Source organism: Eulemur rufifrons, chromosome 17, assembly GCF_041146395.1.
Source record: "Eulemur rufifrons isolate Redbay chromosome 17, OSU_ERuf_1, whole genome shotgun sequence".
Taxonomy (NCBI): domain Eukaryota; kingdom Metazoa; phylum Chordata; class Mammalia; order Primates; family Lemuridae; genus Eulemur; species Eulemur rufifrons.
This window is the reverse complement of record NC_090999.1, coordinates 32186132-32196924: the sequence shown is the minus strand read 5'-3', so window position 1 is coordinate 32196924 and position 10793 is coordinate 32186132. Positions and strand designations below refer to the sequence as shown.

The following is a 10793-nucleotide window of genomic DNA, read 5'->3' as shown; positions in this document are numbered from 1 at the left end:
GTTTTATCACTTGACTTTATCTGTCAAAATGTTGTTTTTAAATGTATACACCTGCTGTTTTTTAAGTCTTTCTACATCCCAGTCAAGGCCTTTGTGCAGCAAATGTTACAGTTGTGCCTTTTTTTCCTTGCTATGTGGGACAGAAGGAGAGTGTAGGTAACCGTCCGTGAGCTAACCAAGAACTTCAATAACTCCCACAGGAAGAGCCAGTAGGGAGTTTGTATTTTTGGCCATGAATCCAGGGCTTTCATTTTAAGTTTCAGGGGTGCGTCATGCAGTTGAGCACTGATTGATTGGGGGCACTGGAGGCTCTAGGGATCAAGCTGTGACATTTTTCCGAGCCTGAAGGCTGCTCACAGCTATTACTGCACAGGCCTTGCTGACTGCTACTTCAGGGAAGCACGGGGAGGAGGAGGTTGTGCTTCGGAGTGTGGGTGGCCGAATAAACTCTTTTAGCAGCAGCAGTTGGTCTATTTAGCCTGAAAAAGAGACCACCAGCAGCCCCAAAAGTGCTAAAAAATTACAAACAATTTTAAAAATATATATTATATTACATAAAAGACTGTAAGAGTGAGTGTTGAGCATTGCTTCACAGTATTACCAGCTGCTAAATCAGGCAGTCACATCCAGCCAAGCGGGATTTATCCTGTAACCCAGAGAATTTCCAGCTCTCCCACCAATCTACACTTCTCTCAGGGGAAGGGAGGAAAAAAAGTCTAAACAAAACAAAAAATAGCAGCAGAAAGCAAAAAAACATAAGCCTGTTTGAGAAAATTTATTGAAGGGAACTATTGAAATTTAGTCGTCTTCACGTTTACCCTTTGGTTATATGTGGTTTAAGGTTTGCTTTTATGTAAAGGGATTGTTAAGCTTATATACTGACCCTACATTTAGATAATAATTAGGGACCAACTTACATCTTCAAATTCATGTAGGATATTGGATGTCAGTATTTTTCTTAAAATACTGTTGTTAATAGGTTGTAAAGGATTGTCCCAAAGTTTTAAAAGCCATAAACTGTGCCACTATACTTAATTCTATGTTTAGTTTACAAAATTCTTGACTCCTAGATTTTTTTCTAAATGCTAATTTATATTCTTAGGTAATGCATAAGAGACCCTTCAACCACCATATCGAAATAAGGGATTGATTTTTTTAATCTACACAATCAGAAGTCCAAGGGTTAAGGTAATTTGCCAGCAGCATACACACAGTGGATGGAGTAATGACATCTTAACTTCGAACACACTCAATAAGACTCCTTCCATGCTTTGGTTAAAACCCCAAATTTAAAATGTAGTGTGTGAAATAACCTTTCTAGGACAGTCATTAAGGAAAACTCTCACATCTTGGAGAATTCAGAGGTATACCTTGCTCAGAGTTCTTCCAGCAATAGGAAACAAGGAGTCTCATACTTTTAAACAACTTTATTTAGTAGAACATGTATACTTATTTAATAAATTTAACCAAATTATGCTTTAGTCCCTCCAGGAATCATGTTGCTTTAAGAACCCATACCTGATGCACAAATGTAGTTAGAACCTTATATAAAAGGAATGCTATGATTGGAAAATGACAGTCACAGAATTTCCCCAATCCGGGCTCGCTATTCAAGACTTGTCCCTTCTCCAGCTACTGTACATTTGACGTGATACCCATTTCTACTAAACCTCCGATTGTCTGTAATCAAATCATTCTCATTTTAGCACCTTGATGTCCTGCTTTTCAGGTTTCTGATCTACAGCTTTATCTCCTGCAAATGACTTCCCCACTCCTTTTAATAAGATGGACTGGGACACTCAGCTCTCAGCGACCTAAAGACACCTTCACTCGGTCTTCAGGCCTTCCCTCATCTTCTCTTCCAGACCTCCTTAGGAAAGTAGTACCTGACATTTTCAAAACTTCCTCCAGTCCTGATTCTGATCCTTGGAATCAACTGTCTAATTCTTTATAAATGTCTTTCATTTGGAGCCATACCATATATAAATGTCAGGGTGGCAGTCTGCTCTTCATTCTTGGTGTTCTCTTGGCTGAAGAATGACCAGACACACCAAAGTGTCAGGTCCAGCCTCTTGGCAGACTGTTATCCTAGTTCTTTGGCTCCTTGCTTGGAAAAACATCACAAGCAGGGCTGGTGTGACTGAGTGACCACAAGCAGGAAGCAGTATCACAAGAGTAGCTTTTTGTTATAAAATGAAACTAGTCTGTCTACTCGAGTGGAGAGAGACAGACTGACTCACTGACTTACTGAGTCTCCCTCTCTGGGAATTCTCCAGTTGTTTCCTTTTATTGGCCTATTCTGGGGAAAAGCTTTTGGGAGGTGTGGGATGTTACCAAACGATTAAGAGGCGTTCTCAAGGTTGTATCTGAATATGCAAGCTCCTTCTCTAAAAGCCCTACCTGAGGGGGATGAACTAAATGTAGATTTAAGCTAATGCCATAATAATTAGTCTTAGGTTACTCTAGATCACTTTCCAAATCCTATTATGCCTAGGCTTGGGAATTCCCAGATTGGTAAAGCATTCCCTCCTTCCCCAGGTGTAGTAGTTGCTCAGGATAGGACTAAGGCTGGGGCATCACCAAAATGGAGTGTCTGCCCTTATCCTTCTTCCCAGGCGGGGCAATTGCTCGAGGCAGCACCAAAGCAGGCACCTTTGTCCCTAGAAGAGCCAGAGAGGCTAGCTATCTACCTAAAATATATATAATTCATCTTTAATTTGACAATCCTTTGTGTATTTAATGCTAGCTCTCCTCTTCTGACTTTCTTCACCAGGAGAACCAACACCAATTCTTTCAGCACTTCCTTGAATTTCTCCTATAATGTGAATCCTGGAATGAAAAATTTAATTTCAATTATATTCTGGCAAATGAGATACTCTTTCCTTTTACCTGAACATTGTGGTTGTACCTCAAATTTCCTGTACTTTTTTAGAAATTAAATTATATCAAAGAGCTGAAAATAAACTGAAATTATTAAGCTATTTTCATAGAAACTTCTCCCTAAGTTGATATCTCCCTCTTCCCATAGCTTTGCAGCTACCTTGAGAGGCTTTTGTGGGTTTTTTAGAAATATTTACAAAGTTTAAAATGAAGGAAGTTTATTTTTTTATTTTTATCTTTCTGATTCAACACCCAATGAAAAGGAAGTTTAAATGACACAGAATAGAAAATATTAGAAATTGGTATACAATAAAAAGTAAATAAATATATTAGCCAACTCCATGGATATTTCCAGTTAAACATTCATACAAATACATATTCACCATTTTCCTTAGATTGAGATAATACATACTTACATGACATAATTCTGGCAAAAAATCAGATGTACTAAAAATAATATTAAGTTTTAAAAGTAGCATGGAATACATTTCAACAACATTTGACATGAATGTAAACCCCTGATTTAATTCCACGATTTTCATCTTGTTAGAATCACAGCTGGTTTTATTTTTGTTAAAAATATATTGGTATCATAATACACTGACTTATTCATAATTAAGGCATTTTGCATACACAATATCTCAGTGTGGACAAAAAAATTAATTTCAGTTTGTGCTACGATGTTTTAAACTTTCAATCTTTTTGACAAAAGAAAATAGCATCATGTATTGAAATGTTTTTTAATAAAACACAATCTTAAAAAAGTTAATGATGATTGGTCTTTGTGGTTCCTACTAATAAGTCTTATCTTATTTTTTCAAATAGCATAAATTATATTCTTTACGCAGGATTGCATTAAGACTCAGTAGTTATTAAACAGTGTTACCAAATAACCGTATAAATCCCAAAAGCAGCAAAGGCGAACAATCTTCATAGTGTACTTTCACCTCCTTGAAGTGGAAGTTGCTCCTTTTGGATACCTTTTCACTTTAATGCGAAGTAGGTTGTTAGGTTGTTTACTAGTTGTTTTATTATGTGGCTTTTTAAAATAAAAGATGGTTTCCACTTCTTCCACAGTTCACAGTTCTCGGATGAGACCTTTATTTTTTTGTAAATCATATAGCCCAGGGACGTTTAGAATAACCAGATACTCTTGAGTGGATGAAATCTCTCAATGTAACTGTAATAAATAAGCATCTACATCCCCAGCTATGTTACCAGTATATCCTGGAATAAAAGTAAGATGGTTTTCCTGTTCCCACAACCCACTTAATTGTTTTAAAATCTATTTCCATCATTTATAATTTCTGTTTTGGATAATAGTTCTGACCACCACCTTTTTATGACTGCTTGAAGCCAGTTTAAACCAGCTGTTACATATTCTTCAAATTTGCTCTTGAGTAGTGACTTTACTAGAGGCAACAAGTCTACACAGCGGCTGAGTGAGATAGATCGTTTTTCTTCCTGTAAACTCTTGGTGAGCACAGAAAGGCAAACTACCACAATTCCAAGATCTTCTGTCCTCACCAAATAAGCTACAAGTTCACGCTTTCTCCAGATAGTTAAAGTTACATTTAATCACAAATTCCTGCTGAACAAAACTTTGGCCATTTGTTTCATGGTCTGGAGAAACCTCAGAAAAAAACCTATATTTTGATGATGGGCTTTCTCTCTGTGAAGAACTAGAATCACTGTAGTTATTACACAAATATGTTCAATTATCGTGGCATAATTTTTCAGGCAGGTGGCCTGCACAAGCAGTTCATTTTCTTTATTTGCCATGTCACAATCCCCACTTCTAGGAGATTGTTTTTTTCTGTAACAAGAATTTGGAAAGGGGTGATGAAGTTTCCTTCTGTGATAGATCATCTTACACTGTTTATCTTGGCTTTCTACAGCTCATCCAACTGTTCTATTTATATAAACAGCCAACTGTTTTGGAGATTTCTTAACCTCCTTTGTGTTCTTATTAGAAAAATTAGAGATCCTTTTCCTAGGAAAATCAATGTAATAATCCTCAATAGCATTACAAAGTTACTTTTTCTTTTTGTGGAATTGGGCTCTTGTTATGTTGCCCAGGCTGGGCTCGAACTGGTGATCCTCCACCCTCAGCCTTCTAAGTACCTGGGATTATAGGTATGCCCCACTGCACCTGAGCAAAAGTTCTGTTTTATAGCATTGTGGGTTTCAGTTGCTATAATGTCTGAAATATTTTTGCCTTGTGGTTCCAGCACACCTCAGCCCAGCCCTGGTGCTGGCCAACAGCACCTGGCAGCCTAGAATGTCCTTTGGCTCCTTGGGCCCACTCAACACTATTCCTAGCTTGAGTGTTATTTAAAAACACTTCTTTACAAATTTAATCCTATTTACTGCAATTTGAGATTAAAAAAAATCCAGATGTTAAAAACTGTTTAAATCTGTAGTCTCTTACTGGATACATTGAGTATATCTCCAACAGCATCTAAAATTTTGAAAATGTGATGCACATACCCTGTAACTTTTCAATCAAGATTCATAAGTACTCATTAAGCATCTATTGTGTATACTTTGATATAATTAAATGAATATGATATACTTTCCACTTTGAAATACTTTATAATACTATAAACTTCATGAGGGAGGGGCCACTGCTGCCAGTTCACCACTGTGACACACAGCATCAGCACTGTGCCTGGTACATACCAAGTCTGTGACGTCCTGTGAATTAATGAGTGCATGTTGGAGAGGAATCAGGAATAAAAATGACTAATACGATACAATGGTACAAACGCCAATCTAATTTCTACCAAAATTTATGACCAAGGGCACAGTTACCAAGCCTATAGCTTGCTATGACTTTTCTTCTGCATTTAATTTTCTTCACTCTAATTGAACACTTCTAGCAAATTACATTTAATCCAGCAGAACCAACAGGATATCAGGCACCTCAGTGAATTCAAGATACACTGTGTCCAAAATACTATGTTCAAAACAGACTCTTGATGTTCAAGTTTAGATTACCTATTACAAATGAAAATTTGATTTTTTAAACATTGCCTGGACCCTCCTCTTGTAGCCTGGCCAGTGAAGATTTTGTAGGACCAAACTAGTGAAGAGAAATTTTCTTTAGTCATAACTGTGGTTAACACTGAACAACAAGAATCTTTTTGAATAGGAAGCCAAAGCAAGAGGTTAAACTGAGGAAGAGGCCATACGTAAGTTTAAATATCTGATGTAAATATGAGGGTTCTCCATGCTTTGCAGACTATATCAAGATGTACTAGTAAGAGTATGACCTACTCTATGGAAACTGTTGGCTTCTAAATGATCATGCATTTGCTTTATAAATTTTTGGAATTTAAGAATTTTATGGCAGATTAATTGCAAATAATTCATCATAGGCCTCCCAATCAATCTACCTACCTTTGTGGTAAAGCAGGCCAATATTTGTTATCTATAGTTTTTGTTATTAAATATATTTTACAAAAATTTGTTACAGATGGTCTTTAGTATTTTTGTTTCTATAATACACAAGTTTTTCTTGTCCAGAGTAATCATTAATTGAAGCATTTTATAAAAATCTTAAACCTAAATAATTATATCATTTTTTAACAAAATATTATATGTAATTCTGAAATTTCATGCAGTTTGTACTATACTCTGCCTCTTATTTAAAGCAGACCTTTGAAGGAGATATATTTTGTTTTTAAAGTTATCCTATTATGTCAAACCACCTTATAATATAAAAATTTATTTAGCATATAACTATGTGAAATATATAGATAGTCTGAGAAATAAATTTATTTCTTTAGTGCAGTGGCTTTTTAGTCTATTAAGTGCCTAATCTCTTTCTTCAATGGAAATCTTACAAATGACCCAATTTAAACAAGAACAGCAATAACAGTAAAAATAATGAGCATAATAAAGTTTCTATGGTTGAATCAAGATGGGATTTGGACAGAAAATGCCTATCCATCCAAGGGTATCAAGTTGACATTCTTTCCATGGTTCTAAAACAGATCTAACAATGCTCCTGGAGAAGACTTTGGTTAAATACAAAGCACTGGCCAAGGAAGAGCTGTTTCAATATTTACTATCTCTGGGCTTGTTAACTATTCTTTGTGTCTTGTTGACCATGAGGTTTCATAGGTCACTCAGGTGAAAGTGACCTTTCCACAGTCAGTGTTAGAACACCTAGACAGCATTTTGGTAGTATTCTCCAAAACCACTCGATGATTCAATGACAGCCATTTTATTGTGCTGACCCCTCGCCACACAGAGAATAGACTCATTCCGATGTCAAGTGCATGTTGACAAAGGCCAGCTTAGTTGTGAGTGGTTGTACTTTAAACCCTTTTAAAAAGATTTATCCCTCCATCACGTACGAATGTTTAATTATTTTTTGAATGTGTATTATAAAAACAGCTATTGTAAGAAAATGTCATTCTTGCAAAATTTATTTTTGTTTCAGAAATAAATTTGATCTCAATAGCCAATATTTTTAATTAAATGTAAAACACAATAATATTTTGAATCAATAGCATTTCTCACTTTCAAAATGACTGTACAATGATATAGGATACACTTAATTGAGTATTAGCCATATCAGACAACAGAAGTTCAGCTTCTTTCAGAGCCTAGTTTTAAAAAGGAAACATTGTTGTTCTCATTTAGTTCATTAATTTCCTAGAAAAAAAATAGTTGTAATATTTTATGGTTGTGAGTCAAATACTAAGAAGAGATTCTCAGATTATGGATTATAATGAAATGTCCATAAATTAAAATTAATAAGGTGAGTTAATTTTTTATGTTTTGATTAGTTTAGGTACATTCTCGCCAAAAAAAGAAAAATTTATAAACTAGAGAATTCTTAAGATGTTTTACTGACACATCTTTTTTATTATAATAAGAGTAAATAATGTGACTTACTCTAAAATTAGAAAGAGGGCCATTTTTCCAAGTTTATCCAAGTATTATGTTGATTAATTTTAATAATGTCTGAATAATATAATTTCTTCTAACTTTTAGAAGTTTTTTCCGGTGATAGTTTATTTTCTGTAGTTGAACAGAATTTATTCTTTCTTATTTTATTCTCTTCGCCATCATTCAAGTAAATTTGTCTCTGTTACTTATTGCTATAGGTTTGCTAATTTTTCTGTGCTTCATCTGTGATTGCCTCATCTGAAAATCACATGTAATAGTAAAATTATTTTATTTGTGACATTTGCTCGTGACATTTGTGATAAAAGAACTTGAAATGCCCCATCTCTGTCTTCTAAAGAAATTGTTTGCTGTCTGGAGAACATTTAACTTCATTTTCAATTTCAATTCAGTGTTATATAAAGTCCAAAGTATCACCACGCTTCTTGTCTTCCTACTTCTCCACAGTCAAGTGTTCTTTTAATGTTTTCATCTATTGCCAAGCACTAGAAAGTAAGAGACATAGGATATCTCCATATATTAGATGACAATCTCTTACTGCATTGTTAGTATTTTACCTTGCTTTCAATGAAGCTTTATGGCAATATGCGCAAACAAGAGGTAGTGATCCTTTCAGGGTCCTAACAGTGCTCACTGAATGATAAAGCTCATTCATTGTCCAAGAGATGTACACTGAGGCCATAGAACCTACTGCTTATCCAGCTGGCCTGGATTCCAATTTCATTTTTGCCTCCCATTCAGCTGTGTTACTTTAGGTAAATTACTTAAAATCTCTGTGCCTAAATTTCCTCATTCCCCCAAAACAGATGACGATGATGACACTTCTCTCCAAGAGGTTGTGATGAAAATTAAATAACTTAATATAAGCAATACATTTAGAACTATAACTGGCAATTAATAAGTGTTGTATACATGGCTGCTATTATTTTAAAATATTATTTAAAATTAATTAGTCTTAGAATTTGTTGGCTATATCTGAAAGTCATTCAAACATAAACATTATTTTAGGTCTTTTTTGAATGTTTTCTCAAATGAAAGCTCCTTTAAAAGCCTTTTTTTTAATAGAGACAAGGTCTTGCCTTGTTGCCCAAGCTGGAATACAGTGGTGAAATTATAGCTCCCTGTAACCTTGAATTCCTGAGTTCAAGCAATCCTCTTGCCTTAGCTTCCCAAGTAGCTGGGACTAGAGGTGTGCGACACCCTGCTCAGTTTATTTATTTATTTATTTTTTCTTGTAGAGACAGGGTCTCACTATGTTGCTCAGACTGGTCTTGAACTCCTGGCCTCAACTGACCCTCCTGCTTTGGCCTCCCAACGTGCGAGGATTATAGGCATGAGCCATGGCAGTTGACCTTCTAAGACCTATCTAGTCAGTCACTGAATAATAGGCAGGGGATTAGATGTAGGTATTTTCAAAGGAAGATGAAAAGAAGAAAAAAGATTGGGATGGAGTGCTGGAGTTAGATTTAAGACACTTTAGCTACTTTATTACAATAAATCTGGAGTCCTGAAACTTCTATAAAGGACCAGATAGTAAATATTTTAGGCTTTGCATACCATAAGATCTCTGTCCCAAGGACACAGTTCTGCCCTGTAGGGAGGAAGCAGACATTGACAATGTATAAATGAGGGAGCATAGTTATGTTTTCATAAAACTTTATTTATAAGAATAGAAGAAGTCTGAATTTGTCCCTGAGAGCTGTGGTTACTAACTCCATGCAATAGATCATTGAGTAACAAAAAAAGGGGTTGAGTCTTTTCTCTCTGATCACTGCCCTTTATCATGGTGTTTTGAATGAATTTAGGGCTTCTTAGACATTGGAATATAGGAAATCCAAGCAAGTAATCACAAGTGACAAGAACCCTGAGAAAGAAATCAATATAAATACTTCCAATAAGAAGGTATCAGGTTCTTGAAGAGAAATCAGGCATATGTAGATTGCCCTCTATAACTCACTAGAGTTTAATGATGATAGCCGTGGTAATTTAAGATTAAATTCTCTTATAAGACTATGAAAAAATTTGACACAACTTCACAACATGTCAGATAAATTGATTTTATAATTATAAACTATTTAGCAAACTTTTAAATACCCTATCATGATTATATATTTATTATATGACCAATTTATTTGTATATGTATATAATTTCAAGTGTAATTTGCCAAAGTATAAACTTACTCTTATATTCCTTTTATTTTTCCATGTTATTGCTTTAATTTTATCACAATTTCTTTTTTTACATATAATATATTCAGCTTCTTAGATGCCTGTTTGACAACCATTAGACTACTTTTTTATAGATTATTGTCATATCTTTAATATATATCCATAAAGCAATAATCCTACTTCAAATAATTTGTTCTGCTCCATCTCGCTCTTACCTCTGGAATTAGCCACATGATTCATCATAACAAATACTCCATCTAGCGTCAAGGACTGTGGAGAACGTCAATGAAACAAAACTAGCTTCATTAGACATTATGAGTAAAATCTTTTGAGAACCTATAGCATTCCTTTCTGTGAACATAACTCAAGTGATTATGATCTGGCCTATTTTTCATCTTCCTGAGTACAGCAGAAGCATTCACCAAAGTAGAGCTACCCTCACATTAATGGGAAAATGTTCACAGAACATCAGACAAAAAAGGGCCAGGGAAGACATTTTATTCTTTGCAAAAGAGGAAAATATGTAAAGACCAATTTTGTTCCTTAAATTGCATGTTATCTGTGGTATTATTACTATTATTAAGCATTTATTGAATGCCAACAACATGGGTACTCTGAGCACTTCATCAGTACTGATGGAACGTTTTGTCATAGAAAACAATCCCTGCTTAATGCAGGTACATACATAGTGTTCTATTCATACTTGACAAAAAAAAGGAATAGCTCAAGAAGATCTCTCATAGCACACTCATTGCTAATGAATGTCTTATAGGAAAAACTGATAAAAAGTGTAATACCAATAATAAACATTAAGTGGCTACATA

The 10793-nt window shown here is 34.9% G+C and overlaps 1 pseudogene; it reads right to left on the bottom strand.

Moving 5' to 3' along the window:
- Positions 1-4051: 4051 nt before the first annotated feature.
- Positions 4052-4911, bottom strand: LOC138398020 (KATNB1-like protein 1 pseudogene; annotated as a pseudogene).
- Positions 4912-10793: the final 5882 nt, after the last annotated feature.